Source organism: Palaemon carinicauda, chromosome 44 (assembly GCF_036898095.1).
Source record: "Palaemon carinicauda isolate YSFRI2023 chromosome 44, ASM3689809v2, whole genome shotgun sequence".
Lineage (NCBI taxonomy): Eukaryota > Metazoa > Arthropoda > Malacostraca > Decapoda > Palaemonidae > Palaemon > Palaemon carinicauda.
Window position 1 is genome coordinate 24,810,513 of NC_090768.1, and position 9,952 is coordinate 24,820,464.

Genomic DNA, 9,952 nt, shown 5'->3' on the forward strand with positions numbered 1-9,952 from the left:
TGGCGTTTAGGCTCACTACCAGCCTTAAGAGAAGCAGAACGCTTGGGAGCCATTACAGTAGGATTTACAGTAACAAAAAGTTCAACTTAAAAAAGTCACACACAGCACAGATTCACACACTTAAGAACGTCTACTCAGCGATACGCGGTAACAGAGAGTGGACGATCCAGCCCCGCGAGAACTTAGATGCTGCGGGTAGGAGATGCGGGCAAAACACCAATCACAGGCTAGATAACAAAACTTGAGTTCTGATTCGTCATCTATCAGCGCTTGAACCAATCACAACCCGTCTTACAGTACTATGATGCGTTGGTTACCTACTCATAGAAGATGCCCCGCGCATACCGAACGTACGTAGATTAAGTAAATACCGTAATAATAATAAATAATGATAATAATACTGTACAGTAATAATAATAATAATAATGATAATAATAATAACAATAATAATTTTTTTAACAACAACAACAATAATAATAATAATAACAATAATAATAATACAGCTTTACGTACGCTATTTTACGCCTCTCTCTCTCTCTCTCTCTCTCTCTCTCTCTCTCTCTCTCTCTCTCTCTCTCTCTCTCTCTCTCTCTCTCGTACGCTTATTCGAAATGTGAATTTTGCAACAAAGAATATTATTGGATGCAGTACTACGTACGTATACATACAAAAGATTCATGGAAAAGAAGCACATCCATTACAGTACACACCATTCTAATATGGTATGACTGCATCTGATTTGCGTTTCATGTTCGATTTAATTTTACTACGTACTGTATACAGTACTGAATTATCGTATGATCACATTCTCTTTTCGTGTTTTATTTCTTTCTGTGCTGAATCATATATCATATGTAATTTAATGAACAACCAGTAAGAACAGATATTACTAATTACAGTATTAATGGAATTACAGGTAACAAAATATCGTATTTGGTTGTCTTCAGATCTCGCGGTATTTTCGAATTTTCCGGAAAATCCGCGATATGTATATATATATGGGTTATGGGAAAACCCCGCGAAGTGGTGAATCCGCGATTGTCGAACCGCGAAGTAGCGAGGGTTCACTGTATCTCCTGTTGAATTGATAGAACAATACACGAGGGAAAACTGGGATAGTGTATGAATGTACTGTATACTAAAGCGCCTAGGATAGGTAGCCAAGCGCAGGCGAGATCTCGGTTACCTAAATCGCCGAAACTAACGTATACGATCGACATAAGGAAGAGGAAATTTGTATGCATAAATATATCTTTACTAGTATAATTGTGCCTAAATAGCTTTCATAATTTATTAATGCTATTACAACTGGGAATGTCGTTCTGCTAACTAAATAACACATGCATAACGAATGACAGCGCCCACATGGCGCCTCCGGTGACTGGCCCAGCTCCATAACACATTAAATTAAACTAATTTCAATATGAGGCAGGGGCTAAAAATTATACACAGTAAAGATTAAATACTCAACTTTCCAGAGGCAGAAGAAGCTGGAGATAGCATGATAAATCCTCTCAATAACGATCAAAAACGCTAGATAGCAGGGAAAACCGCCGTGCGAAATCGCTACTGAAATAGGAATGAGCGCCATCTTGGATCCTCGTAATAGTACGGGAGGAAGGGTACCTTGATAATGGATCCCCTTCTGTTTCGCCACTCTTCCCCCTCGAAACGAAAACGCTATTCGGGGTGAAGATAGCCATGTGTCCTATCAAGATATACGTCCCCTGATATTAAGCGATATCCTTAAGAGAAATTTTAAGGATATTCGCGCCAGGAGTTAGAATTCTGGAGACCTAAAGGTCAATTCTCTGGAAATATCACTGTAGCCAAATATCCCTTATAAAGCTACCAATAGGAACCTTCCATCAGGACGACATGGCTTGAGCCCAAAAAATCCATATACTGTATATGAACTCAAAATTCTCAGCCTTATCTCACAAAATATTCAAAATGATAATGACTTTGATAAAAATATTGTTGATAATGGAAATTATATAAAAATGATATATGCATTTCTCAAGGAGGTGCTATAACTTCTGAGTGGGGGCAAGAACGTTCAAAATTCCGTGGGTGTGAAAATTCCATAGGAGTGAAAATTCTGTCAAAGAGGAAATGTTATCTCCATTTAGTTCAAAGACAAGGCTCAAGGCTGAACAAAAGTCATTCTCTGCCAACACCAAGAAGAGGTTTGTAATTGATAAACATCTGAATGATATCTAAAAGATATAAAATAATGTTCTCCTCAGGCTACTTAAAATATCATCGTTATACGTATAAATTTGTCCGATAAAACAGTGTGTTTGAGCAAAATCCATCGCATGAATCTAAAGCGCTACTACACCGCAACACTTGAGTCAACTATTTTTTTTAATCAAGTTTGGCTGACCAAAACGTAATTTTTTTTTAACTCTACTTCACACATCGTTGTTGACTAAAACGCACTTGGATTGATGAAATTGGATATAGAAAACATAAAGAGGGTAACTCTTATATTTGAATGTTATTGTTTACTTTCTATCAATCGTCGGCCATCGGACTCTTCAGTAAGAGATGGCGAACCAGTGGACTATGGAGATAAAGGCAGTTGTAATTAAGAAGATATAAGGGTTAACCAGCTCTGTGGAAGCAGACTCATCATAGAGACAGCAAAGCCAGTATAAAATAAATATGGGATGTTGCAGGTCAATCAAGAAATCTGAGAGGCTAGTAGGTAATGGCAGTGCAGGTAAGTCAGCGCACCGACAAGTTGAGATCACCCTTCGTAAAGGGGAGCTCTAATGGACTGCGTAACAGCAGCGCAGGTAAGTCGGCGTGTCGACAAGAGGAGATCACCCTTCCCAAAGGGGAGCTCCAATGGACAGCGCAACCCTAGCATGGGAGATCACGAGCGAATGTAACATGGCTGACCAACAGATTTGTCGGCGAGGGCTAGGCTAAGCCTATAGGATGCCGCAGGTCGATCGAGAAATTTCAGACTCTAGGAGGTAACGGCTGTACAGGTAAGTTGACGCACCGACATGTTGAGATCATCCTTCGCAAAGGGGTGCTCCAATGGACTGCGCAGTCCTAGCATGAGAGATCACGAGTGAATGCAGCATGGCGGACCAAGACTAATAGGTCGAAAAAACCTGGGGGTCGAAGGCAGGCGGGCATAGGAGCTCAGTAAACTAGTATAACAGAGGTAAAAACCCCCTAAGGGTAAAATGGCCGCTGCCAACGAGTCCAGTGAGAAAGACCTGATCGCCATTGGCGAGCCCGTCTCCAACTAAAACTTACCACTCTCTAAGCTAGACTAGCTGGGACTGACATGCATAAAACTTAAACTACATTAATGCATGGTAAATGTATTCACAAAACAGAGCCCAAGGCATCGTAATGCTAAAATAAGGCTAGCTAATGTGATACTAGTGAAATAAGACTAAGTGAACATGAAATAAAAGGGCGGTCGGGTACGCGACATAGCGCAAAATAGCTAGCTGGACTCGGAGCGCCTGGTTCCCTCATCGCCTAAAAAAGTTAAACAACCATTCCCCAAGGGGATCTAAAACAGCTACAGCCAATTCACACTGTAAAAAAGAGGGTACTCAACTTAGACGACGAAGAGGAAGCCATCATGCGAGGAATTACCCCAAAAGAGTTGAAAAAGGCGCATTCGAAAAACTACGTACAAAGTAGGAATGCAGCGAACAATGAAATGGCTCCATCAGAGACAAACAGTACTATGAGGGGAGAGAATATGTAACGGCTCCTCACCTATCCTTCTCCTTAGATTCCTAGACTGGGTTAAGTCTGTTAGGGGTGCAGATATCTATGGTTATCTACGGATACGTCCCTGATTACACACGATATCTTAGGATAGTCGTTCCGGGGGTTAAAACCCTGTGACCCCTGACAGTAATTCTCTTGTAATATCACTCGCAAAAACATTATACATTAGGAAGCTGCCAGAGGGACCTTCCATCAGGACGACATGACTATTTCACCAAAAATAAATTTTTCCTACGTCAAAGTCAGTTTAAATAGCAAAGGATCTTACTGCAGTATTTCCGGAAATATAAGGAATCACTGGAGGTGAGAGATTCAATAGTAATGTAGACTGAAACAATGTTTTTTTGTGTTACTCAGCCATCATTAGATGGATTTGAAATTATTAAATTAGAATCCTATGTTATACAGCTATCAAAACATGATCATCAACAGTACTTCGTTAAACTAGGTGTGTTTCAGACTATGGGCCATACCCTAGAAGGATGTATAAAATGGAATTTTTTGAGATTGGTTTGTCCCTTCCCCCGTAGGTAAATAGGTAGGGATACAACTCCTAGATTAGGTTAGATGCTGTTCATGTTTTTGCTTCTCTTTTAAAATGTGGTTATTTCGGCCATAACTTTTGGAATTTTAAAATGCTTTAAATTTAAAAAAAAAATGGTTTACCCCTTATTTTCATTAGAGCAGACAAATAACTATAAATAACACAGAAAACACATTTCCTTTGTTAGGAATATTTTGCTATATTAGACTTAGGCTTAAATATTTACTGTATCTAAATTGTGGACCTGGTTTGTCGCAAACATATCTCCCTAACCTAACCTATGATTTGTGACTGTTCCCCACAAACTACACACACAGTGGTTAGTTTTTTGGTACTTTTGAAATCTTCACAGTAATTGTCAACCTTTTAGTACCCGTATGTAACATTTAAAAACTTAAGGAAATTGCAACATTAGATTGGGGCTGGAGTGAAATAATCAAAATCCGAGCATAGCCTGTCCTATTGTGGTTTAGGATGCTACTGTAGGAACAGTAGAGTTAATGACAATTATATTTTCTTTCAGATGGAATTATGAAAAAAGTTTCATATGATGAAAAATTCCTTCAAGATGGTGTGAAAAATAAAGACAAAAAGTGGCTCTGAGAAAACTCTCCACCTAAATAGAAGCACATCAAGTTGCTCTCATTTTTATTAACGTAGTTACACCAGGGGAAATATACATTGAATTTCAATACTGCATCATATGTGAGTAGCCAACCAACAATTATTTTACCATTATTTTCAATGATGCAAAATTTGCCTTTCTCGTAATATGAATAGGCCAACTAATGAATTATTGTAATGCAAATATTTTGGACACAATTCACAACCTTCTTCCAGAGTAATGAAAGTATACTACAGTATTTAGTAAAGAAAACTAAATTATTGTCTTACACATTGCGTCGATTGCGACAGGAATGGTTCAAATTTCACTTGAGAAATTCATATTCCAGCAGGAAGTTTCACTTGAGAAATTTTTATTCCAGCAGAAAGTTCATACTATACCAATTTCAGCTGATTTAGAAATTGATCTATTATTGCCATCAAAGGGATGACTGGGTGGAAAATATGACCTCAGGAACACCAACATCAACACCTGGATGTGGGGACAGTTCCTCTTCAAAGCGCAGCAATATCATGATATAAATTCCTTCTGGCTGCTAGATAGAACAGTCTTTGACTCTGGCCTGTGAGGCTGTGACCTGAATCAATGCCTAGCCGGCAAAAGACGGTACGTGGATGATGAAGGTCAGGTAAGCCTCCCTATATAAGAAAACAAAAGTAGGCCCTAGTAGCGCCATCTATTGCGGACACGCCCAGCGGCCCTACTAATTATCTAATTCTAAAATTTAAAAAGAAAAAAAAATCAGAAACTCTACGGGGTTTTGGTATTTCATAGTATCCATCTAGTGATTTTACATAGATCCATATTAAATTATGTAGATCATTACACTACCTATATTCTTTTTCATAAATATATAGCTTGTTGCTTGTTGATTTATAAAATGCAAGTTAGGGTTAGACTATGCATTTCCTGTTTATATAATATTGCAAATATAACTCACAGAATAAGTAAGACACGCATCCAAAATAAGGACCTGTCACCTGTGCCTAAGACTAAAAGTTGTGGATGGTCAAATAAATTTGTCTTAGGCTTTTCAAGTCATATTTTTCCTCATACCTTATGGAGATATAGTCAGAAAAAAAAATTCTTATTTTATTTTTGGCATTTATAGAGATTTTTATTTCTAGACGTACAAGTTTGCACTTACAATATTGAAATAAGGGCCTTTCGAAGTGCCCTTAGCATGTATTACCCACTGTTTAAATGTATAACCTCGGACTTTGATACAGTACACATTCTGTAAGTTATAATCATATATACATTCAATATACAACCTTACCTATGCATCGATAAATGGGTGGGAAATGCACCATTAAATGGTTGACGGGCAATACATTCAACATATGTTCCTTGTTTTACATATGGCGACAGATTGGTAAAATGATGGAGGGCGAGAAATAAACCCCTAAAAGTCAAGACGAGTTTGAGAAACCAGATTACTAGATTCCATATTTCCCGGAGAAGGATGGAAATACAACATAATCATTGCCTTAAATTAAAATAAAAAACCATGATTAAGTTCTTTTTCAATTATAAATTTTGGTTTATTCATAGAGTAGCATATATATGTATCATGCTGAAAAAAACCACTATAGTTCGAAGAGAACTCAGGTGAAATTTGTCTATTTAGCAACACTGACAAGCGAAACCAAGTAGCAAACGACAATTTCAGCGCCAGAGTTCCGTATACACCCTATTGAAGTGGCCAAATGCTCACAGAATTTCAGAAATCCAAGCGACGTTTCTGTCTTCCATGTACTGTCTTTGCTAGTGGCTAGTAAGTATCCCAAAACCGCAAAAGGAAAGAAACATGGCATTCCACAATCAGCGTTGCCAGATGGCGCAGAGAAAATTTCAGGAGAAATTCAATAAACATTCAGTTGATAATAGTAAGAATTCGGTAAACACACACACACACACACACACATATATATATATATATATATATATATAGTGTGTGTGTGTGTGTGTGTGTGTGTGTGTGTGTGTGTGTGTGTGTGAGACCGATAGGTAGAGACATGAGTTACATATATAAAGAAATGCACAAACACTATATTGAACCTCATATTTATGAAATAAATATGAAATAAAGAAATAGTTTTAAATATGTAACAATTAATTGCCATAGTTGGTGAAATATTACAAAACAAAATAAGTTTTTCTTTTCACAAAATAAAGAAAAAAATCTTTCGGAAATTAACCTACTGAGTTATTGAGCCCATTGTTTTGCTCACTCAAAACCATAAATGCATCACATTATTAATCGTCAGCCTCATCATCATTAGAGCTATCAGCTATTATATTTTGTTGACTTTTCTTGTAAATGTCACTATTCATTCGATTATGCATTTCAAAGCATGACAGCAGAGCTGTGGGTACATTGGCTCACTTTTACCCAAAGCTGAGTTTGGGCTAGATCACAACTCAGCCTCAGTATATCACTGTTTATGAGCAGCCTCCATCCTGCTTCTAGACTGATCAGTTACTAGAGATGGTAAGGAGGTCATGAGTGGAGCAAGTGATGTTACTGATTTACTCTTTAGTGTAATAGGATCTAGGTCCTTTAAGTTTTGGAGTGTCATCATCAAAGGGGAATATTTTGCTTGTCTGTGTAACTGTGTTTCTATCAGATATGTTTAACAACGTTGTCGAAACACTTGCACAGATATAGGCCTACAGTACCTGGGAGTGATTACTCTTGGCTTGGTGACATGCTTACCTTAGCTACTAGATAGATACTAGACAGTTCCCTAAAGTTTTGGGGATCCTTGTATTCTACATTACTAATGAATGTCTTTTCAAGGTATTCATCATCAACATAACATTCTTGCAAAGTCAAGAGTGACTGGGAAACTGATTTGTGCAGTGTGTGAACTTGTGGATTTTCTGACTGCATTTGCAAATTAGGAGTTAAAAACAGGGAGAACAAAGTCTAGAAATTGAAGATACAACATTGTGAAAATTTTATTTAGTTTTTGCAATATGTATTTCACATGCTAAGTAATCAATGAGGACAGCTCCTGCAAAGTACAGCTTGAGTACAATACTGCTCAAGCAACCTAGAGAAAACCATATATAATAACCACTGTGTCTGGCTTGGATGGAGCAATTTATGTTGTTTCACATTTACAAATGACCAAAATTCTTTTAATATACCCATGCGTTTTGGACTACACTGAAAATATGAAAAAAAAAAAAAAAAACCCTCGCGTGCTAAATCTTCAACATTAGGCAAAGTTGCTCAAGCTTATGAGGCACAAAGAGCAAAGAAGTGACAAAGGCACTTCATTACAAAAAGTGCAGGTATGTCCTTAAACAAAGTAGAAAGCGAATTGAGAGCTCCTGGATAGTTTGCCCCATCTGCACTAAAGCCAATCATATTTTCTTAGTAGGGAATGTGCTTATCGGCAAAAAAAATAAAATAATAATAATAATAATAATAATAATAATAATAATAATAATAATAATAATGGTAACAGCTTCACAAAGTGCAACTGCAGTTGCATCTTGCAAAGGAATCATTCCTAAGAAACAATCAGTACTTTGTCACCTATCAGAGTCCTAACAACCATACACAAATACTTGGTGCATGACAAAGCTGTGCTCTCACTACGATTGGTGAAAACTGATTTTTGCATTTTTTTTTTCTTATCACCAGCATGTAAAAACTCTCCGCACCAGTCAAATGGTTAATAATGGACGTCAATTGTGTCCATCTACATTTTAACTCTTGCAGTTAATGAATCTGGCCATTTTGCTTGGTTGAATTTGAGCCTGTGTTCCACCGTTTCAGTGATAAATCATGCTCACATGTGAATGTTGCAACTCTGATTTCACTTGCTCATACGAATTCATGTCTTTTATTTTACCACTCACACCAGGCATATCCAAGACAGAAGGTTGTCCGACTACTGTAGTACAATTTTCTTTGTTTCTTTCCAGCTAAATGCTTTTCAACTAATGTTTCACCAGAACTCACAGAAATATGAACATTATAAGCACTAACGAATACAAAGAATTGTCCCTTTGAACTTTGTTTCAGCCCTCCCTTAAAGTCTTGGTATAAGTTTGAGGTGTTGGGGCTACTGTGAAACCAAAGTCATCATTAATACTGACTTTATCAAGTAGAAAATTACTAACAAAAGCAAATGGACATTAGCGAATCTCGGCAGAATACAAAACAAGGAAATACAGTAGATGACCAACGTCCAACGGGTACAAAAGTATTGGAATCTATGGGAGAGGATTCATTCATTTATAATGCAAACCAATAAGCAAACAAAATAATGAATAAAACTTATATTTAATAGGAAAATAATAATTATAAATTAATACATGACATTTCCTTTTCCCTTAGATTAAGACACCCTCTGTAATTAAAGATTAAGTCTATCAGGTTGTTTAACCACTCTATCCAATGTACTTGGTGGTACTGGTTCAGTCAATTACACGTTACTATACTCAATTTTTTTAACGAGGCGCATTTGCACCAAATTGCAGCGGTGCCCTTTTAGCTCGGAAAAGTTTCCTGTTATATGATTGGTAAGAATTATCTTGTCCAACCAATCAGCGAGCAGGAAACTTTTCCGAGCTAAAAGGACACCCCCTGCGAGTCTGTGAAAATCTGCCTCACCAAAAAGATTTGACTATAGGAATCGACTTATCTGCATTAGCAGGCTCGACAGAAATTTCAATCAATAAAGTTGTTACTCTTCTCACTGCTTAAACCAGTATCAGATCTTCTATCAATTGGAATAGGAGAGAAAATAGGTTAAGAAAATTGACAATTTGCTGGGTTACAAATAGGAACAATACAATCATCAGAATTAGGAGTGAATCTAGGCCTTAATTGATCAGCATGGCGTTAAAATTCCATTACTAAATTTCTTCAAAGGCACTTTATAATTTATAACACCAAGCACTTCAATAATTTTACCCGGCCGCCAAGTGTTCCCAGCACCATTTTTTTTTCAAACCAAATACTGAATCACCAACATATTTAGACTTAAAAA